Here is a 24,645-nt window from a genome sequence, read left to right as displayed (position 1 = left end):
GCTAAGAGAAAGGCCTCAGTTGGGGTGGTGGCATATGTGTTTCCCAGCCTGTGATTGACAGGTGAGAGGGAGACAGACGGAGTTGGAGAGAGACGGAGAATGGGAGGAGGCGGCTCACAGCTGAGGTAGTGGCAGTATGTTTTCTCCAGCCAATGAACATCAGGAGGGCGTGGAAACTTATGCTCAGAGAGTTGGAGGAGGGCAGTTCCAGTTGGAGGGAGGCACGCAGTTAAAAGGAGGCCGACACAGCTGGAGAAGTCAGTGTTAATCGAGTTTCAAGCAAGTTTTAGAGAGTTTTAGTCAAGTTCGGAGTTAGTGTTGAGAGAGTCAGTGTTGCGGAGTGCTTCAGTGGTAGCTAGTTGGGCAATTAGTCAGTTGATGAGTAGAGCTGTGTTAGTGCAGCTGAGACTAGTGCAATTCGGTGCAGTGTGGACCAGTGGTCAGTCGGGGAACAGTTTTGTGGCGTTACGAAGTGAGTAAGTAACAGTAAACTGTTGTGACTGTTGTAAATGGTGACTGTAATGAATAGCGTTAGTTGCTAGTAAATGTTAATGTGAGTAATGTTAACGTGTTAATAAATCAGGTTATTACTTACAACTTTAGCGAGTTTTATTATTTAAACAAACCCACATATTATTAAAATAACTAGTGGCAGGCACTAGTTGTGTAAGTAAAGTTATTTTTTTTGGGAAAAACTTTACATTGGTGTCAGAAGTGGGATCTAGTAAAACCGCTAAACGAATAAGTGTGATTTTATTAGTTCGGGTAAATTGCTGGAAGTTCTGGAAAACCGACGAGTGTTATATGCCAGTGAGTACTAGGAAGCGGAGCATGGAAGAGTTAATGACACTGATGAGGGAGATGAAGGAAGATGTGAGAAAGGGCCAGGATGAAATGAAAGAAGATCTGAAAAAGTGCAAAGACGAAATGAAGGAAGACATGAGAAAGCACCTAGATGAGGTAAACAAGGGCCAGGAAAAGATGAAAGAAGAAATAACAAGGGAAATAGATTAGATTAGATTAGATTAAATTTGGGTGGCCTCAAGGCCTGCGCCACCGCGACCCCTATGGATCTATTGTGGCTCCCCGACTTTAGAGCTCACCCTCCAGACCCGTCCGTTTAATCAGACTCTTAATTCTGGAGAGTGGCTCCTGGGTAAAGCTCTCAGGCCTTGGTTTTTCCTCCCCGAGAAGTAACATCCTTAGCCATACGAGCCCCTCACACTGACACAACACGTGTAGTGCAGTTTCTTCCTCTTCCTGACAGAACCTACAAAGGCTATCATCTGCCAGGCCCATGCGATGCATGTGCTTTCTGAGCCTGCAGTGGCCCGTTAATAGGCCTACAATTATCCTTATAGCCCCACGGCCTTGACGGATTAATTCTGCGGTCAGCCTCGGCGAGTAGCCTCTGATGAACTCCTTCGCCTGTCGCAGCCCAGTGGTAGCAAGCCACCACTCCTGAGCCTTACTCTGCACCCATGCATTGATGGCCGCAGACTTAACACATTTCGAAACCCCAAAGCAGGGCTCCGGGCCAACGAAGTGTCCCGCAGAGCCTTCCCGGGCCAATAAATCTGCCACTTCGTTCCCCTTGTGTCCTGAATGTCCAGGTACCCAAACTAGAAAGACCATATTCTGGTCACTAATTTCCTTCAGGGCACCCAGACAGTCCCAAACCAGCCTTGAATTGACCTGGTAGGAACTAATTGCCCGTAGAGCAGCCTGACTATCCGAGAAAATTACGACCTTAGAGTTAATAATTCTTCGCCCTTTAATCTCGGTAGCACAGAACCTAATTGCAGCTAGCTCAGCCTGAAAAACTGTAGCTAGTTTTCCTAGGCTAACCGAAAAGCTACATTTCGGTTTCGCCCCGTACACTCCCGCTCCTACTCCCTCCTCCAACTTGGAGCCATCTGTGTACCACATTGAATCTCCCACAACTGGGGGTCCACTTTTCCAAGCCTCCCGGTCCCCAATACAGACTTTGAAAGGCTTGTAGAAGTTATATTTGGGAGTCATAAAGTCCGAGGGCAGGCCCAGAATTGGGTCGGCCTCCAGCTCCTCATATAACTCTTGATACGCTCCTCCATGCCTAACGGTAATGGGGGCTTGTCCTGTCATAAGCCTAATGACAACGGCCTTTGCAACGCCTTGAATATATATGTGCAATGGGGGCAAATTTAATAAAACCTCCAAGGCCGCAGTAGGGGAAGTCCTCATGGCCCCAGTGACACTCAGGCAAACCAGCCTTTGAATACCACTGAGTGTTCGGATTCCCCCCACCTGCAAGGTTTTCGCCCACCACGCCACCGCCCCATGTGACACCATGGGTCTAACCACACTTTTATAGATCCAGAGCGTCATCCTAGGGCTTAATCCCCAACTTTTCCCACACAGCCTTTTGCAGCATCCTAAGGAAACCTTAGCCTTGTGGGAAATCATATTTATGTGTGAATTCCATGTAAGCCTTTTATCGAAGATAACCCCAAGATATTTGGCCTCCATGGACAGGGGGATAGTAACTCCCCCCAGAGTTGGTTGCTCCAATCCACCCAGATTCCTCCTCCTCGTGAAGGGAACAACCCTAGTTTTATGAGGATTGATGGAGAGACCTTCCGCTCTACTCCATCTATCCACAATATTAAGCGCTCTTTGCATGCGCCCCGAGACCGTATGAGCGAATCGTCCTTTAACCACTACTGCCAGGTCATCCGCGAAACCTAGACAATAGAAACTCTCCGCCGTCATTTTCGCTAAGAGATCATCCACCAGAATCGTCCACAGAAGGGGTGACAAAACTCCCCCCTGCGGGCAACCCCTCACCACTCTGACCTCTACCGAACAGTTATCCAACGTGGCCATAACAATGCGGCCTAATAGGTTAGACTTAATCCACTGACAGATGGTTGGCGCCAAGCCTCTCCTTGACAGGGCATCAATCAGCGACATAGCCGAGACATTATTAAAAGCCCCTTGTATGTCTAAAAATGCGGCCATCGCAAATTCTTTGTCCTCTTGGGACTTTTGAAGTAGCCTATTAAAATCATCTAATGCAAGGTCCACAGACTTGCCTGCCTGATAGGCATATTGACGATCACTAAGGGGTTGAATTCTTAGGATTTCGTCCCGAATATGTCTGTCTAAAAGCCTTTCCAATGTTTTAAGCAGAAAGGACGACAGACTAATCGGTCTGAATGACTGCGGTGTTTGGTCCCCTAATCTCCCAACCTTAGGAAGGAACACGACCTTCACCCTTTGCCATACTTCAGGAATGAACCTCCAAGCCAAACAGCCTCTGAGGATTCTACACAGGAAGGGCATTAGCACCTCCCCTGCCTTTTGTAGAAAGGCTGGGTAAATTCCATCCGGCCCCGGGGATTTAAAGGGCTGGAACCTTGCGATCGCCCACCGCAGCCTATTTGGTTGAACGATGTGCGTCGCAATCTTCCAATCCGCTCTTGAAGGCCTTTTTGGCACCTCCGAGCTGACCTCTTCATAACCCGAGGCTGATAGTCGAGTGGACCCCGGAAAATGAGCACTCAAGAGTAATTCCAGGGTTTCCTCCATCGACTTAGTGTAGGTTCCATCATCTTTAGCCATGAAACCTACTCTGCCCGCAGTACCTTCTTTCGCCAAGACTCTATGTATTCTGGCGCATTCAGGGGTTTAACAAGGGAAATAACCAGGCATCCTTCAGAGTGTTCCAGAGGCTCACCGACAAGATTTTAGTCTCCTGACAGGGCACTTGGAAAGGCGGTTTGGCGACCGGCATATGCAGGAGCTATACCGCACGCAATTTAGGACAAGGCGGCAACAACCAGGGGAGGCTCTCCAGCAGTTTAGCGCTGATGTCTACCGCTTGGCAAGAGCTGCGTTTCCTGGGGTAGATGACGAACTATTGGAGGGATTTGCAGTGGACGCCTTCACGGACGGCCTAAAGGACCCCGAATTAAAGCAGGCGCTTAAGTTGGCCAAACAGAAGACGCTCGGGGAGACGCTGGCTCGAGCTCTGGAGTTTGAGACAGTAAAGAAGAGCATCCAGAGGGATCCAGTTCGGGTGAGACAGACCTACTTGAAGCCGCCCGCCGTTACAAGCACAGATGGTGCGAACAACGACAAAGTGGAAGAGGTGTTGGAGCGATTGATACGAGAGATTCGAGGACTGGTGCCCTCAAATCCGAAGAAAAGGAATTCCCTGAAGTGTTATAATTGTCACGAGTTTGGACATATGAAGAGGGACTGCACACGTCCTGTTCGCAGAAATCAACCAAAAGAAGAAGACCGTCAGGGAAACGACGAGCTGTCGGCTTAGTGGGGCGAAAGCCGGCTCATTTCTCCTTTGCCCCAACACAGATAAAGGTGTCACGGCTAGAGTGTGAAGATAGCAGCCTACTGTTGGAAGGAAAGATAGCAGGGAAAGCCTGTCAGATGGTTGTAGACACTGGAGCCACCCATACTATCGTCAGGAAAGGTTTTATACCGAATTTGAAACTACATACTCCGTCAAGAGGGTATCTCATCGTGACGGCCAACGGAGACAGCATGGAAGTCGCAGGGGAAGCCCAAGTTACCATCGAGGTGGGTACTAAGCAGATTCCCCATCGGGTGGTCGTAGCGAATATCTCGGACCCGGTCATATTGGGAATGGATTTTATGAATTCACACAAAGTTGTCCTGGATTTCGATGAAAGATCCATTCGAATTGGGAACGAAGAAACGATACTCAAGATGTCCAAGGAAGATGTTGGGGTGATAAGACAAGCAACGCTATTGGAAGACCTTGTGTTACCTGCACGCAGTGAAACCATAGCCACCGTTTCATTGGAGGAAAAACCAGGAGGAGTACTGGGAGTGTTGGAGCCGGCTTCGCAGCGCGATAACGGCATACTCATAGGACGGACGCTCATCTCGGCTAAGACTAATACAATACCGGCTAGACTTTTGAACACCAAGGACTTCGACCAAAAACTGAAGAAAGGAACAATAATCGGTAGATGCGAGGAGGTCCATATGATAACCGGCTCTGAGGTACCCAATGCAAATCTGGTTAGGGAGCAATCTACGCCAAGGCCTAGGGTCGTAGACGAATTCATAGAAAGTGCAGTTGTTGATCTGAGACCTCAGGAAAGGGAAGCAGCTAAGCAGCTATTACACAAATACCATCATGTGTTTTCCTGCGGTGACCACGACCTGGGAAGGACGAAGACAGTACAACACCGCATCAACACCGGCGATCACCAGCCCATTAAGCAGGCGCCACGGAGGATTCCGTTGGCCAAACAACAGGAGGTCGACCAAATGATAGAGGACATGAAGGTACGAGAGGTAATCCAACCTTCCAGCAGTCCTTGGGCTTCTCCCGTGGTGTTGGTCAAGAAGAAGGACGGCTCTACCAGATTTTGTGTTGACTACCGCAAGCTCAACGACATCACGAAGAAGGACAGCTATCCACTGCCACGGATAGACGACACTCTGGATACCTTAGCGGAGGCCAATTGGTTCTCGACTCTGGACCTAAAGAGTGGCTATTGGCAAGTAGAGATACATCCAGAAGATCAAGAGAAAACGGCGTTCTCAACGGGTACCGGGTTGTGGCAGTTCAGCGTAATGCCATTTGGACTCTGCAATGCGCCAGCAACTTTTGAGAGGCTGATGGAAACCACTCTAAGAGGACTACATTGGAGGACCTGCTTAATATACCTGGACGACGTGATCATTTTCAGCAAAACCCTGAAGGAACACCTCAAGCACCTGGGAGAGGTGTTGGAAAAATTGTCCAGCGTTGGCTTAAAGCTTAGCCTGAAGAAATGCCATCTATTCAGAAGGGAGGTGAAATACCTAGGACACATCGTTTCCTCGGAAGGTGTGAGAACGGATCCCGAGAAAACCGAAGCTGTGAGTGCGTGGCCAGTACCAAAGGACAAACGCGAAGTGAGAAGCTTCCTGGGGTTGTGTACCTACTACAGGAGATTCGTTCAGGGTTTTGCGGATATAGCCAGGCCCCTTCATCGGTTAACTGAAAATGAGCAACCTTTTGAATGGACTCCGAAATGCCAAGAAGCATACGAGAGACTAAAGAATTCCTTATTAGCAGCCCCAGTCTTGGCGTACCCAAGAGCTGGTTGTGAGTTCATCGTGGACACAGATGCCAGCATGGTTGGGATAGGGGGTCTACTATCGCAGGTACAGGATGGCGAAGAACGAGTCATCGCGTACTTCTCCAAAACCCTCTCTAAGGCTGAAAAGAACTACTGCGTCACGAGGAAAGAGCTTCTGGCTATCGTGAAGACGCTGGAACATTTCCATAAGTATCTCTATGGACAACCGTTCCTGTTACGGACTGACCATGCATCCCTGACTTGGCTATTGAATTTCAAGAACCCGGAGGGTCAGGTAGCACGCTGGATAGAGAGGCTTCAAGAGTATCAATTCAGGATAGCCCACCGGAAGGGAAGACTCCATGGTAATGCCGACGCCCTTTCCAGACGGCCATGTAACCATGAGTGCAAGCACTGTTGCAGGACGGAGCAGAAGGAGCAGGGCCAATGTAAACGAACCATCGTTCTTCCAGGAGTGGAATGGAGCTCCGAAGCGATCAGGGAGGAGCAACTCAAGGATGAGGACATTAGATCGGTGCTCAAGTTCAAGGAAGAAGGGTCAAGGCCGGACTGGGAGGAGATTGCGCCCAGCAGTCGGGACGTGAAGTGCTACTGGGCCCAGTGGGATTCGCTCACCATCAAAGATGGGGTATTGCTGCGAACGTGGGAAAGCGCAGACGGAAGGGAAAAGAAAAATCAAGTGATCCTGCCAGCATCAAGAAGGGAAGAGGTACTAACAGAAATGCACGGAGGTTCTACCGGGAACCACTTTGGAGTAAGGAAGACATTGGACAAGCTGAGGCAGAGGTTCTACTGGGTAGGGTACCACGAGGATGTTGTAGACTGGTGTCGACGTTGCACTAAGTGCGTAGCGAGTAAAGGGCCCAGCCGAAGAACCCGCGGTGCAATGAGACAGTACAATGTGGGAGCACCGTTCGAAAGGATAGCCATCGATATAGCGGGACCTTTTCCTGAATCCAAGAAAGGAAATCGCTATATTCTGGTCGCAGCCGACTACTTCAGCAAGTGGACAGAGGCTTACGCTTTACCAAATCAGGACGCGTCCACGGTAGCTGAAGCCTTAGTAAACAACATGTTCAGCCGTTTTGGAATACCACTGGAATTGCACTCCGATCAGGGAAGGAATTTTGAGTCCAATCTGTTCAAGATGGTCTGCGAGATCCTCGGTGTTAGGAAGACGAGGACAACACCGCTGCACCCTCAGTCCGACGGCATGGTGGAGCGATTTATCAAGACCTTAGGAGGCCATCTGAGGATGTTGGTAAATGAACATCAGGATGATTGGGACGAACATATACCCCTCATAATGATGGCGTACCGATCAGCCGTTCACGAGACCACTGGCCGAACACCTGCGAGCGTTGTGTTCGGTAGGGAGCTGCGGCTACCCAGTGACCTTTTATTTGGCGGCCCGGAGACGGAAGAATCGGACATGGATAGTTATGCTGTGGAACTTCGCCGTAAGTTGAGAGATATACATGGAAAGGTGCGCGACAGGATAAAACTGGAAAGTTACCGGATGAAGACACGGTATGACATGCGAGTCACCGGAAGAACGTTCCAGGAAGGCGAGAAAGTTTGGTTGTATAACCCAGTCCGCAAGAAGGGAAGATCCCCTAAATTACAGAACAACTGGGAAGGACCTTACACCATTGTCTCACGACTCAACGACCTGGTGTACCGAATTCAACGCACGCCCAGATCCAAAATGAAGGTAGTACACTTAGACCGATTACTCCCCTACGTCACGAAAGAGACTTCTGTTCGGGACGAACAGTTCTAAGAGGGGAGCAGTGTAACGAAGTTGACCTGGGCGGAGAAGAAAGGCCTAGATTGTTCTAGAGGTTGAACGACCAAAGTCAGTAACAGGCCGCCACTGCATAAACAAAAGGGGCGGTATCTACTTGTGGCAGAAAAGAAAGGCCTAGATTGTTCTAGGGGTTAAGCGACTAAAGCCGGTAACAGGCCACCACTGTGTAGACAAAAGGGCCGGTCTTTATTGAACTAGAAAGGAAAGGGCTAGATTGTTCAAGGAGTTAGTGACCTGTGTAAAAGCCAGCTAAGAGAAAGGCCTCAGTTGGGGTGGTGGCATATGTGTTTCCCAGCCTGTGATTGACAGGTGAGAGGGAGACAGACGGAGTTGGAGAGAGACGGAGAATGGGAGGAGGCGGCTCACAGCTGAGGTAGTGGCAGTATGTTTTCTCCAGCCAATGAACATCAGGAGGGCGTGGAAACTTATGCTCAGAGAGTTGGAGGAGGGCAGTTCCAGTTGGAGGGAGGCACGCAGTTAAAAGGAGGCCGACACAGCTGGAGAAGTCAGTGTTAATCGAGTTTCAAGCAAGTTTTAGAGAGTTTTAGTCAAGTTCGGAGTTAGTGTTGAGAGAGTCAGTGTTGCGGAGTGCTTCAGTGGTAGCTAGTTGGGCAATTAGTCAGTTGATGAGTAGAGCTGTGTTAGTGCAGCTGAGACTAGTGCAATTCGGTGCAGTGTGGACCAGTGGTCAGTCGGGGAACAGTTTTGTGGCGTTACGAAGTGAGTAAGTAACAGTAAACTGTTGTGACTGTTGTAAATGGTGACTGTAATGAATAGCGTTAGTTGCTAGTAAATGTTAATGTGAGTAATGTTAACGTGTTAATAAATCAGGTTATTACTTACAACTTTAGCGAGTTTTATTATTTAAACAAACCCACATATTATTAAAATAACTAGTGGCAGGCACTAGTTGTGTAAGTAAAGTTATTTTTTTTGGGAAAAACTTTACAATATCCTCTTAGATCGCGGTCTGTCTGTTAAATAAATATTACAAAGGTTTCATCGTGTAGATGTTCCGAACTGCCTGGATGAGTCCTTAAGTTAGGTGTTTTTAATGCTGTGGGTAACACCAAATGTCTGTGAGCCAGTCTTGTACATCCCCAATTTGAAGGCGCCTTCGATCGTCTATCTGCAGACATCGCTTTTAGTTCCTCCTAACTTATTGTCAGTAAAAAGGCATCATACCCAGTACTCTCACTTCCATTTCTCCTTCAATATTCACGAGAACGATGTGCTCCGCCGATATTAGAACCTCCAGATTCCAATAACAGCTCTCCTAGCTGCGCTATTTTCTGAATAAAAACACGTGAACTTGATTTTCATTGGATGAAATGTCTTCGATTCGAAATTTTGCGAAGCTGCACTTTTTTTGGGGTGGGCCTCTCGACGATGTAAATAGCCCAAATTGTGTTTAACCCCTTTAAATTTGAAAATATGTTGGGAGGAGGGGGGAAATTTCAGGTATATACTTGCATGTTGCATGTTTATTTGCTGGTAGTGGATGAATGTTCGAAACTGGTCGGAGTATCATTTAAAGTTATTAACAGTAAATTTTAGTCCGATTCAGATGAATTTTGTCAGCAAAAACAGTAAATAATTTCCCTACTAAAGTTGAAAGTGGCAACCCTGTACCCTAAGTAAGTAGAAGAATTACAATCGTGACAAATTATAGATATAGATATTTTTTTTTTATTCAGAAAAAAATCGTTTTAGACCTCACAGTCTAAATTGATTCTTTTTACGAAATTATCGATATATGTTTATCTAAATGTCTCAAAAACTTTCAATTACGAAGAACTTCAACTTGGTACTCCCTTTATGATTACCTTCCGTCTTATTTAAATTTGTAAAATCCAATATTTTAAATTATTCAAGAAAAATTCTGCTTGATGCCAAATAATTTCTACCTTTTACTTTACTTACTGATGAAATTATTTTCAAATTCAATTAATATTGCATGATTTTTAATCAGTGCAACTTTGCAGATGAACTATGTCCATGCACTTTGTTTGTTTTTAGGTTATATTATGTTTAAGGTTATATTATATTTAAGATTACTGATGAAATTTATTTTGGCATTTCTAAGATTTCATACATTAATGTAGCTAGAATTATATTATTCTTCTACTCGTAATACATTTAGTTTTAATCAATGAAGATTAGCGCAATTGCATTTATTGATTACATTACTTTCCTTTGCTTGTAGATGTTTTATGCATCATTTAGATTACTAACCAATTTTTTGTACATGAATCGATTCTATAAATAAACAATTCCATTCTACTCGATTCTCCAAAATTGGAGTAGAACATTGAAATGAGAACGATTCCTGAATGATTCAGGCACTACTGTTTTGAAGAACCACTAATTTCAGATTCACGTCAGTTAGCCGTACGGCATGATCTCATTGGATATTCATGTGCCCACCTCCCCGATATTTTTGTTACCAATTATCTACCAATCCCAACAGCAGACACTTTCTACAATCCTCTGAAATCATGCCACTTGTTGGAGCATTTAGGTTAGTGCCTAAGCTAGCCACTGGGCGCGCTATTACTTACATTGCTCTTCAAATGAATGTTTAAAGTAATAAATTATTGTAAATAAATCTTATGAATTTGACAGACACCTGAATGAAGTCAAATTCTCAACACCATACAGATTAATTTACCACTGATGATGATTGTAAATCCGAAACCGAACAGAAAGAGAAAGAAATGAGTGCTAAAATCAACATTCGTTTTGTCTTTTAACTTTTCAACACTTTTGGGTGCGTCATCGCCAAGAAATATGAGCTAATTTTGCCAAATCCCTCCATATTAAAATCAAAAGTCTAAATTTTTGTTTCCATTTTGTTTTTTTTTTCTTACAAGTAACTAATTATGGGCGTGGCATCCGAAGAAAATGAAGCGGTACCGCCCACTAAGTGCTACGCTACAGAAAAAAAAAACGAAATTGGGCGTAGACAGATAGTGCCAGCTGCCAAGCTTTTCCATCGCGTCATACTTGTGTGTCTAATTCAAAAAAATATTTGGGTTGAGTCCTCTCACTTGGCACTCATTGCTGTAAATGTTTTCAATTAATTGAGGGGGGCAGAAATAAAATTTTAAAAAATTGTTTTTTTTCAAGTTAGTTTATTTTTATTGGTGTTTTTGTTGAAACAAAGCGTTTAGTAGTTCTATCCTGATAGAAATTTCCAGTCCTTAGATAGGTTTAAAGAGATCTCTGGATGTTCGCTTTAATTGTTGAATATGGCGGCTAGCTTTTAGTGAAAGTTCAAAGCTTCAATAAAATTAGAAACTTGTAAATAACAGGAATTAGATGTGAGTATTCGCGCTGGATTTTTCAAATGGTTAAAACACAGGATGTATCTTCAGATTATTGGACTGAAAATTCCGTAAAAAATCCTCATCCGACGCCAGAGTTTGGGTTTTGTGCGCCCTCTGTCACGGTAACTGAAACCCAAGACTTTGGGTAAACTTAAGACCTCTGGTTTACTTGCACTTACTTGGGTAGCCAAGTGTTCTGATCTGATCGAATTCCAGGTGAATTCGGCTGCCATCTAAAGCGGAGTTCCGGTGCCAAAGCTATGACTGCTGACGCGTTCATTGTCTCGGTTGCGCTACAGTAACTTACAACTCCCCTTAAGACGGTTTCATCTTTTAGCAAAGAGGCTTCCCTTTTGGTAGACGCACAACTTTCTGCCATGCTTAGAACCCGCTGAAACTCTAACTTCAGGGTCTATATTGACTTCATAACAGGCGTCACGGTAGCCGAGCGGTTAAGAGACTAGACCCGCAAAGCTAAGATGTATTGTTGGTTTAGTGGGTTCGATTCCCGATCTGAGGTCTTGGATTTTATTTAACGGTTAATCAAAGAAATTTACAGTAAAGTATATTTGCTAATCAATCGCCTCCATCCACGGCACCTAATTGGTAGCTGGACGTAAAGCCCTGCCTGAAAAAATAGGCAATTACTCGTACTTTACTTCTTACTTACTAGACTTCATTACTGTTCGTGTAACATCTCCCAGATATCAGAAAAACGTTGGTCTACTCCCCAGTAGTGCTGCTTCTCGGCATATAGTTTTGGCCATTTTGGATTGCCTGTGTTCCTTCTCCTTTTTGGTGGAACCGCCCTTCTAATACAATCTACAATATAGTTTTGGCCAGCATCCCCTAATTTTGGTTTCATTTACTCTAGCCGGAGTTGATTAGCTACAAAGCTACTAAGATTGTCGCCTGGATCGGCCAGCGCCAAATGTTGGCCTGGCCTGTTATAAATGGACAGCATAATGTTAGTAAGATGATTCATACAATCGCAGTACGGGTGGACAATGTTCGGGGTTGCAACCTTCAGGAAGGTACCAAGAGCAAGCCGCAGAGGTTTCTGGGAGTGTTCGCGTTCTGGTTACTTCCCGGGAAAACTCAACATCCAGAATCTACACTTCCTCTAAACTCTGCCTAAAAAGGAAGGAAGAGACTCTTGAAAGAGAGTCACGAGTTATTTATACGGAGTGTAACAGACAAGAGGGTTACCGCTACCATGACGTCATTCGCGAACAATAGCAATTGAAGATCTAGAATAATACGTACATACTTACATACAAACAAACACTTGACGCCGTACACTCCAATACCTGGATTACTTACCCAAGATGACGCATCGCCTCTGGCTCTGTAGCAATCCTTGGATTTCTGTTCGCTTTCTTTTGTTTACAACTTTAATTCCATTTACTCATACAGAGTTCGCTCGCGTAATAGTTTTTTTCGCACTGCCGGCCTCTGGACAATGTTCTCTCGCCACAAGAACACTCTCTTTCACCGGGCTGTAAAGGTTTATGTACAGCTCCTGGCGAAGAATAGAGAATCTACTGAATTTTAGGCGCCACGTAAGCTGAGCTGTAAGAGGTTTACATTGGCTGCAAATGGGGACGATTATAATTCGTTCGCAGCCACTTATACAAACAATGGAAGCTGCATGACTATTTATAGAGAGGAAGTCTGCGCCAGCCGGCGCTACAGCGGAAGGCCACCCGCGCAACTGCCTTCTACTCACGGTGTAGGCTATTTTTATCACAGAACAATACGGAAATATGGCAATATCATTGCTACTATCTCGAACTGCTGCAGACCGGAAGAGATCACATTTTTTAACCGGAAGTGTTCGTTTTGAAGTTCCTTAATTCCGGTAAAGAGGTTTTCTGTGTATGTGTGTGGGTGTATCACACAAAGAAAAACTCGCCGGAAGCTGAAAAGGAATATTTTGCTTTTGTCTCGCCAGGGAAGCCGAGCGTAAGTTTGCGATCGAAATCATCTAAACGGGAAGTTAGTTCACTCTAATGTGCTATTCCATTCAAGTTTCACATCTTTAATAATATTTTGAGTGTACGTACTAAATACTTTTCAAAGAATTGAGTTTTAAAGTGTACCTAAGAAAAGACGTCCTAGTAGATGCAGGAAGTTGTGTGGGTGTGAGTCACATGTGGGAGGAGAGACAAAGTATGCTCTTTTGGCGAACGGCGATCGGTTTGAGTTGAGTGGAGCACATGCCATTCAGTATCTGGGCTGTGGGGGCGGTAGTTTTGGCCGGATGAATGAGGAATTGAACCCCGGGCTATGGGTTGGTCGGGGGGTTTAGTAAAGCAGCAGTTCAGTAGGGTCGGAGGCAGCAGACCATAGTTTGGTGGCACGCAGGCGTATACCCAGACTATATGTAATGGTGCAGGTCAAGGTCTTGGCCGCCCCCGCTACAGTCGTCAATGGTACACTCACATGCCCGACTGCACGCCTCATTGCCATGGCAACAGACTGACGTACTCTAGCCCGTCTATCGACTACTATTGGCCACCGCTGCAGCTCTAGACTCATCCATTCACCATTCTCTTGTCCTAATTACGCTGCTAGTTGCTTTGCACATCCCCCGCTCCATACCTTGCATTGTGAACCTTCAATAACTGAAAGAAACATTGAAAGTCTCAATTAGCAGCTGTTTAATTCAATCACCTGCTAAATGATTCTCGCCAATTAATTTAGTCGTTGCAGTTCAGCGCTCTAATTCACGTCTCTAGATGTCCGATTTTATGCATTTAAATTTCTTTTTTTAGACACTATCGCGTATAGTTTCTTTAATTTAGTAATAATTTCTTTGATTTTTGCCGTTGTAGCACGCATGTTTAATGTATCCCTGCATAGTATCCGGTTTCGCACTTCCTTCCATCATTAGAGGTACTCAGTTTCGTATAGAGATTTCCACATCACCTACGTCACCGCCTCCAACTACTCTGGCTGACAGAGATGCACGGGTTAAAATCAAACAAAGCAAGCAAGATATCTGTACCATTTACATAGTTCCATGTGTGTGGTTGGTTGGTTGATCCTCAGAGTGCAACAGGAAGTAGAGTTGTATTTCCTTAATGATTTAGTAAGCATTGGTAACAACAACTGTTTTTGTTTTCCGTTCTGCTCTGTCTTATCAGTATTTCAGTTTGCAAAAAAAAGCTTACGTCATTGTTTAGCCATCAAAACTGTTCCTCGCTTCGTAAAAAGAAGGGCTGCAATCGTGTAGATTTTAGATTGAAATTTTCCACCGGAAATAAAATTGTTGAACTCCCATTAGTGCGAAAAGTTTTTCCCTCAGATTTTGGTCTGCCCGAGTCCCTGCTTAACTTACAAAAAGGAAATTTCCTTAAATTTCCAGATATTTACCAGAAGATGAGATAGCTATTTACCAGATATCTCTGGATGAGGAAATAAATGAGGATGCTGCACAGAAGTGTTGTTCCAGTTTATTGTAGATTTAAATCTTTCAAAAAACTTGTCGATAGTGCATGAAGTTTCTAGCTGGAAGAATAACTGCCGGATGTCTAATGTAGAGGAACGACTGCAGGATATATTCATCGGGGACAGGACGCTCCTTAAAAAGTATCTCGTTATTGGAGACGAATTATAAGTTTCAGAAAATTTAAATTCGCAAAATGCGATAAGAAATATTTGAATATTTACAATAAGCTGCAATTTTAGCTGAAAATAACTTGTGAAATGGGATCGGTGATAAGAAAATGGGGAAAAGTCCCCGAACAGTTTCCAGGAAAAATTCTGGTTATTTTTTCTTGATTTTCGACCGGAATTAGCCGAATACAGACGACTGTGAAGGAAGGGGGCTGAAAGCTACACATTCTGAGTGAGGTGGCGCGCTCGTACGGGCGACGCTTTACCTTCGCGTCCATTAGTTGTGTAGAGGTGGCTCTTCTACAACACACTGTGGCTGTGGCTGGGTGTGAGTGTGTCACACAGAGTATGGACCTTCCCCCACTCTGTCATCCACTAATACTACTACATTACCCCCACCATCGCCACCGTGTTTACCACCTCCACCACCACCACCTGTGACGCTACACACACACTCACACAAAGGAAAAGCTTTAGTAAAAAGAGAGGAAAGAAGTCTTGGTGGTGTAACACCACTACTATACTCAGGCTCTTCTCTATTCGGGCAGTTTGTAGCCACGCTTCTAACGCGTGCAGTTGTGGTGGCGATTCTAAACTTCCGTCTACGTGATAAAAAAGCTACACTTTACGTCTTAATTTTTTTGCATAAAACATTTTTTTTTTTTAACTGCTTAACAAAAATTTATCATTCTTAACTTTTTAAATCACGTAAACAGTAAAAAAAAAGTTGACGTGAAACAAAAATTAGTTTGTAGTGTGAACTATTTATTTTAAAAAAATTCTGTGTATTGAATTTATTGTTTGAATTAAATTTAATAGTGCGCGAGTGTAAAACTATAAATTGATCAGAACTGTTGAAATCCGGGAAGCTGAATACAACAATCTTGCTTGGCCCTTTTGTTATGGATTACATTCGGAGCTTCTTTGATTTTTATTTTTAAAAAAAATCATAAAGTGAGTAAAGAAATTACATTTATTTTAATGTACCATATAATACAATTTTAAATCACTACTTATGACCACTTATCTCAGTTTATCTTATTAAATTTCATGATAACTTGTAATTTTTACTGAAGAATAGATGGGTTCAATGTTACACATTTCACGTTGTGAAACTGAAAAAACTATTTTGCAAAAAGCCCACTTCCGGTCAGATAGATTTTTTTCCTCCCCAAATTTGGATTTTTTTTTGCATAAAATCGTCTTTGTTTATTAATTAATTGGGTGGTATGCTGGTACATTACGCCAACATGGTACATTAGAGGGACATCCAACAAGTCGCACTTTATCAGAAGGGTCCTTAATCAAATTCTACCCGGGGCAAATGTTGCTGTAGCAACGTTTGAAGCTCTACTCATCTACAATATGCGTAGGGCTTTAGTTTTTAGTGAGGTAACTTTTTGGTTATTTCAATTTTAGAAGCTGCTTTTATTCTAATCACTTTGAGTACAGTGGGATTTCTGGTCCAATGGTTTCTCGATTTGGGCTCACAAACAAGAGTTGAGCCCACAAACCAGAGTTGAACTTCCTGCGATCTTGTTTTCCAGTTCTCTAACTCACACATAATTATAAAAACTACTTTTTTTGTCAACTCAAAACATCACAAAACGGATTATCTCAGTTGAAAACTGGCTATCAATCATTGATCCCCGGTTACACCTTCATTTCCTCTTTAAACAGTGGTTCCCAACCAGTGGTCCGCAATATTTATTTGATATTTCGGCCGCGTGTGCGGCGACGACGGCACGGTGAATGGGGACGTGAAGCGAGCGTAGAGCGCCTAAAAACAAGTCCAGGAGTCGACTAAAAAAGCAAATGATGATGTGCGTGCCGCTTTGAGCAATCTCATCAATCCAAGGATTACCCATCTTATTAAGAAAATGCAAGCTCAAAAAGGCACATTGATTATAACAAACTGAAAACACAATCACAATGTTAATTGTAGTTTTATTTTTAAAATCTAAAAGTAGTTTACTGTGATATTGGAACCTTGCGGGTCTCTGCTAACACAAAAATATTAAACTGGTCCCTGGTCACAAAAAAAAAAGGTTGGGAACCACTGTCTTAAAAGAAGTTACTAATTCGCTAGGCGCAATTATTGCCCAAATCAAGTTTAAAGAAATCGAGGAGTCACTTCCTCTTTGGGGGAAAATATTTGGAAAACTATGTTTTCTTAAATAGTTTCAAAAATTCTTTCAGGAAAATCCAGTATTTGAGGGATTCTCGGGGGGAGAACTGTTATCCTAAATCATCCCGCAAAAGCACCAACTTATCTTCTATTAGTAAAGTAATTGCCTATTTTTTCAGGCGGGCTTTGCGTCCAACTACCCAAATTAGGTGTCGTGGACGGAGGTGACTAGCAAACAGTACTTTACTATAAATTTCTTTCATTAACCATTAAATAAAATCCAAGTCCTAGACCGGGGGAATCGAACCCACTAAACCAACAATACATCTTTGCTTTGCGAGTCTAGTCTCTTAACCGCTCGGCTACCGTGACGCCTTTATCTTCGATTAGCGTTCTAATGTTTGAAGTAAATCGACAGCTAACCGCAAATAAAACTTTATCCAATGGTTTTACAGTAAAACTGGCGTGCCCTGGGTGCAGTCTGGGTTCAAAATAAAATATTAGCAAACATGCGAATTGGGTATTAAGGAAAGGTTATTGAGTTTAACAGGATGAAACTCCTTTAAAATTGCACTACGCCACTGATTCTTATTCGATTTAGTCGAAATAAGCACCATTAGTAACAGGAAGTTAGTCAATTTATTTCAGCAATGTGGAAATCGGGTCCTCAAGCGTTAAGGATTCGACCGGCCTCAATTTTTCCTGGCCGACGTTTTTGCGTGCTGTTTTAATGGTGATGATTCTACCATAAGGACAGAAAAGGTGATAATCCATTGTCGAGAGGTCTAGGGCGTGATTTGGGTGAGGCAGACCTTCGATCTCCTAGACATACAATTTTAGGTCGCTGATTTGTGAAACGTGTGGCCAGGGCTTGCCACACGATATTGTTGGTGGTAACCTTCCGTTGTCGTTGCCTAGATCAACCTTTTTTTTGTGCAGTTTCAAACACTATTCGCTGTAGCGCTTAAACCCTAGTTTAAACTCATAAACTAAATGTATCTTCAAAAGAAAAGCAAAAAGCTTCTTCAAAGTGTTTGAAAACAAAATTGGCCAAGAATGATGCGACAAACAATTTCCATTTTCCTTACCATGAACGAACCCTGCGGCCATTCTGCGTCTACATTTCATTCAGGAAAATGGCTCGCCAAATACAAATCGAAACTGGCCTTTTTGTGGTGGGTGAACAGATTGTCTCAAAAAACAGGAAATGACAGAAAGTAGACGCTTTACATTCCGATCAGTCTCCAGTCAGCGATGTAGCCCTCAACTTAGTCGAGCGGTTGAGCTAAGATGTATTGTTGGTTTAGTGGGTTCGATTCCCGGTCTTAGGCCTTGGATTTTATTTAATGGTTAATATGAGAATTTTGTAGTAAAGCATGTTTGCTAGTCGCCTCTGCCCACGACACCTAATTTGGGTAGTTGGACGTAAAGCCCGCCTGAAAAAATAGGCAATTACTTTACTTTTATTTTCTAAAAAGACTACATATAATTCAGTTTTTTAATTCAATATCAAACTAGGAGGGCCCTCAAATGTTACCCAAAACGCTAGCTCTGTCCGGTCTTGCTAAAAAGTATCGTTCAAGTGCTATATAATGACGTATTATAGCTAATTACATTAATAGGTGCAATTCAATATTCAATAGCAGCCACAAAGTAACTAAATTAAGAAAATGGCAGATTTATGTGTTAACAATTTTCATTTACTTAATTTTTCAATAAACTAAAGTTAATAACTAACTTTTCCTTTTTCTCTTGTTTTAAGAAAACACAATACACAAAGTATTACGCAAGAAAATCATTTATTTTTGGTGTTTTTACGGTAAAAAATTTTTATTGCACATTCAGATAGTTCATAAAATACCTATGGGGGAAAAATTAGTAAAAAAATTTAGAACATTATTTTTCCTAGAAATAATTAACAATAAAGAATTGACCAATCTAAATGAAGAAAAAAGTTTGGGGGGAGTAGGCGGTATCTGGGACCAATCAAAATGGTAGCCACGCCCACATACTGTGGACCACGCCCGTGTCTAGTAGACCACGCCTCATTCAATGAAAGTGTGTTTAACATTATACCCGAATTAAATTTTGCTATTAAAAACTAACTTTCACTCATATTTTTTAGTATATTTAAGTTGGCCATACTGTTGTTAAAAGAAATTGTTAAAATTTTAAAACTTAGATTTTCTTTTAAGGTGCGTAAACAACCGAGGTTATTTGCGTTTAGAGCTTTTTTCAGTACACTGCTGGTCTCCTGATCTGTAAGAAGCTCCTAGAAAGAGAAAATCTAAAGATTCGAAACTGGGATCTCCGAGTTGGAATCCAGTTCAAACGCTGCCCACTCAGCCAATCCCTTACCTCCTGAACATAGATATTCTGAGGAACTTTGGGAGATTATTATCGTTCGCCAAGCACAACAAGCGCTCTCCTGTCTCAAAGTATCGTCCAATCTGGAACCAACCATGGAATACCTGAAGAATATCTACTAAGAAGTACATAATCTTTCCTGCCGGAATTGGAAGTTCAGATACGAACGTTATCGGAACAACGAAGAAAAAGCACGGTTCCGTTATTGGTGACTTGATTAAAATTTTAATTGACAAATTGCATAATTACAAAGAAATTACATTTAATTATGATGCAATCACAATATCAGCTTCTTCATATCACGAATTTATCTACTGTTCGATCATGTTCAATCGATTATTACATTCTGTGCACAAGCGATAAGCAGTTCAGTAATTATTGACTAGTAACATAGTTTCTGTGTAGATAATACGTAAATTCAAATTATCAGCGATTTTTGTTGCTATGGTAACAAATTTCTTTCTCTTAGAGGAAATATTGTGATCTTGCCTGATTTTCAATTTTAGGTTTTCCCCGGAATCCCACGTTTTTCTTTCCCGGAAACATAGAAAAAAAAAATCTGGTGTTACCCCCTCAAAATTTCTTTTAACCATTCAAATGGACAATGTATGAGATAAGAATGGTACAAGTGATAGAGTCTGTGAAAAGTTTAAAGAAATCCTCTTCGCCATGAAGAAAAGCTGCGCAAAGTCTTCAGGAAATGGCTTTCTCTGCACAAAAAACTACCGGAAGTCACATTTTCTTTCTAAAAACTCAATTAGCCAAATTTGGAATCATCGCATATACGCTAACCATTAACAGACAGAACAATTTTCAAAAACTACTTTACGTACGTACAAAATATGTATTTCCGGCGATAACTCTAATCGTAACACTTCCTGCCACGCAGGGTAAGGGGGGAGAGGATAATATTACGGTTGGATTGTAATTTTATCGAACAATTTCTTGGGATTTTCCCAGATTCCTGGAATTCAATTTAATTAGTTTATTCCTGTTACAACCTTAATTTGCATTTTCTTTTAAATATAAATTGGGGTTTGCGGTTTATGGCTGACCTCAACTTTTGGACAAGCCAAGATTCTATTCGTGCAGACTGTGCGGGGAATTCCATAGCTCAGATAAATTAGTATGAAAATATGAAACGGGTCATTAACTCTATGTGTATTCTTTGCAAGGTGCCTCTCTAGACTGTGTTAGATTTATTGCATTTACTAATTTAATAAGGCCAATAATTAATCCAGTTTGAGGTCCTCTGAGGCAGAAGAAGTAGTTTCAAACCTTGAGCGGTTTGCAACTATCGCGTGTGTCCACAAAAGAGTTTTTAATCTTCGAAACCCTTGGTTTATTCCCTCTTGGAGATCCCGGGTTTGAATCTAGGAACTTGAAATAGACAAAACATTGTCTAGTGATGGTCAGTGTTATGTGTAACGAGAAAACACTGTCCAGAGGCCGGCAGTGCAAAAACTCCGGGCGCCAAAGATTCATTACACTATTTACACAGCTGTTTATTGCATAAATACACCACAATCTGTATGCAATAATGTGCACTTTTAGCATTCCTTGCAATTTGTAACACGTGTAGATGGGAAATCAAAATACGTTTCGCAAAAAATAAAAGTTCTACAATTATTGTGAAAAACGGGCCATATTTTAAGATTTTTGGTCGCGTGATGCTTACAAAAACAGTTTCGAGTGTCGGCAATTTACTTTGATCTAACATTTGATCTGTTTTTCAAAATATAGCGTCAATACTATTCCGGTTTCCTCTGAGCGCAATCTGCTCAAACTGCTGCCCACATCTTTGCTCCTCTTCCACTTCCAATTTGGACCATCAGCGATTTTGAATCTTAACTAGAAAGTGGTGTTTTTCTTTCTTAATTGGTGTGCGTGTGTACAAGAACTCAAAATGAGAAAAAGACCGTTCACTTGCGAGGCCTTAAAGCATTCATTTCCGGTAAAAACAGGAAATTGATGATTTGATACGATCGCAATGCCTTCCTCGCGTAGTGAGAGGAAGTAAAAAGTTCAGTTGAGCTAAAACTGAAAGAAGGGTGGAAGCAGATTAACTTCTAATGGTCTATTCCAGTGCTCTGTACTTCCTCACCACATATATAATATTGCAGGCGTTGAATGTCTAAATAGTATTTCCAATTTGCGCAATGTCTCTTTTCCGGAAGTGTCCCTTTACTCATTAAAGGCTCCCGTGACTTCCTTCAAACACACGCTATTTATAGCATCTTTCTAGGAAATTCCAGGAGAGGTTGAAGTTATCCCCTACTCTAGAGTATCTTTTCCGAATAATGTACGCTTCTAACACCTGTAAGTTTAGCCAAATTAGTTTCGCCAAAGAGCAATTAAACTTTTCTATCCATTAAAAAGGGAACAATAAAGCTAAAGATGGTAAATATAATGAAGAGATTGGAAGATAGCACACATTGCAGTTGTCCTTATCGCACTCTGTTGTAGGTTGTTATCTTGAGCTCTTCACAAAGAATGTAGATTAACAAGAACTACTCTCTACAATCTGATGACCTGTGGGGCTGCTTGTCTTGTTTCCAATCTTATGTAAACAATCGCCATTATCGGCGTTTTGAAGATTCGCTAAACATACGAGTGTCAAATTGGAGCACAGCTGAGTTGCCAATCTATATCGATGATTGTTATTTTAAGGCAAAGCGATGTTGTGCCTCCTTAATCAGTACTTCCGGTGCAGCATAAGTATTTAGATTGGTTTGTCGCGTGGTTACCAGGACTGGAGCGCTGTATTCCCTCTCCCTCTCTCTCTCTCTCTCTTACCCCCTTCACTACCTGACGGTAACTTAGCGGCGGATAACTAACCGGAAACCAGAGGAAACCGGAAATATTTTTAAAAACAGATCAAATGTTAGATCAAAGTAAATTGCCGACACTTTTTTTTTGTAAACAACACGCGACCAAAAATCTTAAAATATGGCGCCCGTTTTTCGCAATTGTAGAACTTTTATATTTTGCGAAACGTATTTTGATTTCCCATCTACACGTGTTACAAATTGCAAGGAATGCTAAAAGTGCACCTTCTTGCATACAGATTGTGGTGTTTTATGCAATAAACAGCTGTGTAAATAGTGTAATGAATCTTTGGCGCCCGGAGTTTTTTGCACTGCCGGCCTCTGGACAGTGTTTTCTCTTTACAGACAACACTGCCCATCACCAGACAATTGAAGCTCCTAGATTCGAATCGGGAAACACTACTTACCAAGTCCTTTTTTGGGGGGTTTGAGATTCCCCGGAAAACGGCTTCAATAATTCCTTTTTAACTTATCTTTCACAGTTCACGCATGTAATCTTTCACTTAAGGGAGAGGGTGACTAGATACTCCAGGGATACCTGGGAGCGAGTGGGAAGAGTTAAGGGAGGTTAATGAACTGTTAGAATTCCTCTACCGGAAGTATTACTCCTATTTTTTACTCCTAGGATTTCCCCATTAACTCGGAACTAAACATCACGGATGTAAACATCTATATCGTGATGGTAATTAATTATTATTATATCATGTTTCATTTTAGTGTTCTTGCGTCCCACTAAGGTTTGGATTCCAGCGTGCAGAATGGTTTTCAAACCATTTCCATGATGTCAGAAGTTGACTGTGACAGAAAATTCGTCCTCTAAAGGAAAAGTATTGATCAAAGAGATTAGTAGCCAGAGAAAGTGCTGGCCAGATCTAGGATCCTGTATACAGCTTCGCTTCTCCTACACATTGTGTACATTACAGATCTAAATTTAGAACCGTGTATTGTTCTAAAACGGCCGGTTGTTCACTTTGCGAGAGATATTCTTGCTAGTTTTGTTGTAATTATGCATTCAAATACATTTACAACGCTTCTCTTGTTCAGTAGCTTAAACTTGCCAGCGGGGTAATTCCAATCTGTAATTGTAACCTTTAAACCGTTCAGCTAGTATATTGGGTTTCACTCAATCAGAGCGGAACTCGTCACTGTAGATCTTGCTCTTCCTGTGAACCTGTTTTGGGGACTTCCGGTACCGATCTCCACCACACTGATCACATTCATAGCTTTCAGTTTTATTGCAAACGTTTTCCTAGCAAAATTAGAAGTTTCTAGATGAGAAAGGCAACTTCATTCTGTCCTCTGACACGTCATAATAATGTCACCTGAAATGATTTAGCCATCAATGTTGTGTAATAGTTACCAGTTACTTCAGAACAGTTTGTTTCTCTCCTGACTTCATCTAAGAAAATCATCAGGTAATCTTACCTAAGCATTATCATCTCAATGCTCTTATGACGCGCCTAACCTTTCCACAGTGCCAAAGTAGAAATACCAAATTTTAAAGAAAACTTGGTGGAGTAAACTCTGCGATTAGGAGAAAGTCAAGGAGAACGCGAGATCGCACGTGACTCTGGGCACATACTCAGTTGGCCATCTTTGGACCGGTCGCAGTCCACCATTATCTAACGGAAATATTGACCAGATTCTAATCAGAAATAAAAACCAGAATGCAATGACCAGATAAGGTCACACACACACACACTGGAATATTTAAGATCATCAATCCCCAGCTTCATATCTCACATGTTCCAGAACTGGTTGTTGCTGCTGTCCGCGCCACTGGTGCACATTCCAATCAAGCTTGAGTCCTCCCACTGTGAACATTGGATTCTGTGCAAGCTTCGGTAGCCAAGATAGCTTTCTTTTATGGTCAATCCAAGTTGTAGAATTAAGTTCACCAGAAAGACATTATTTAAGCTCATGCTTTACATACACTATCGCTTCAGATGATAAGAAAAGCATCAGAGATTGTCAGGATTTCCTTAATCAGAAGTACATCCTGCAATTGTTTTTTTTTCTTCAGTTTTTGCGTGTTTTAATGGTTGTGAAGATATTCTTCTTTTAAAATATAGAAGTTACTTAAAGATTCGTTTTCCTCTAAAATATAGTAAAAGTAATGCCTATTTTTTCAGGCGGGCTTTACGCCCAACTACCAATTAGGTGTCGTGGACGGAGGCGATTAGCAAATATACTTTACTATAAATTCCTCATATTGCCCATTAAATAAAATCCAAGGTCTAGAGATCGGGAATCGAACCCACTAAACCAACAATACATCTTAGCTTTGCGGGTCTAGCCTATAACCGCTCGGCTACCGTGGCGCCTCTCTCCAGGTTGCAATGGCCATTCGAAACAAGTTGATTCTATCACCACATCTGCGACTAAAACGGTGCTATTCTTAACCGTTTTTGAAAAAGTGATCATTTCATAACCTTTCAAA

General features: G+C 42.3%; 1 protein-coding gene across 3 annotated transcripts in view; it reads left to right on the top strand.

Annotated features, from left to right (window-relative positions):
- Atx-1 (Ataxin 1) overlaps positions 1 to 24,645 on the top strand; it is a 105,436-nt gene that overhangs the window by 50,513 nt on the left and 30,278 nt on the right. The window contains exon 1 of one of the 3 annotated variants that reach the window (XM_074112838.1): positions 15,355 to 15,836. The exons of the other annotated variants lie outside the window; for them this stretch is intronic. The gene's annotated coding sequence lies outside the window, so the exon portion shown is untranslated. Of the gene's footprint in view, positions 1 to 15,354; positions 15,837 to 24,645 lie in introns of those variants that run through there. 3 annotated transcript variants of the gene reach the window in all.

The sequence above is a fragment of the Rhodnius prolixus genome, unplaced genomic scaffold, assembly GCF_049639745.1.
Source record: "Rhodnius prolixus isolate KJV_2025 unplaced genomic scaffold, Rpr scaffold_1, whole genome shotgun sequence".
In the NCBI taxonomy this organism is placed as follows: Eukaryota; Metazoa; Arthropoda; class Insecta; order Hemiptera; family Reduviidae; genus Rhodnius; species Rhodnius prolixus.
This window is presented reverse-complemented; position numbering and strand designations above follow the sequence as displayed.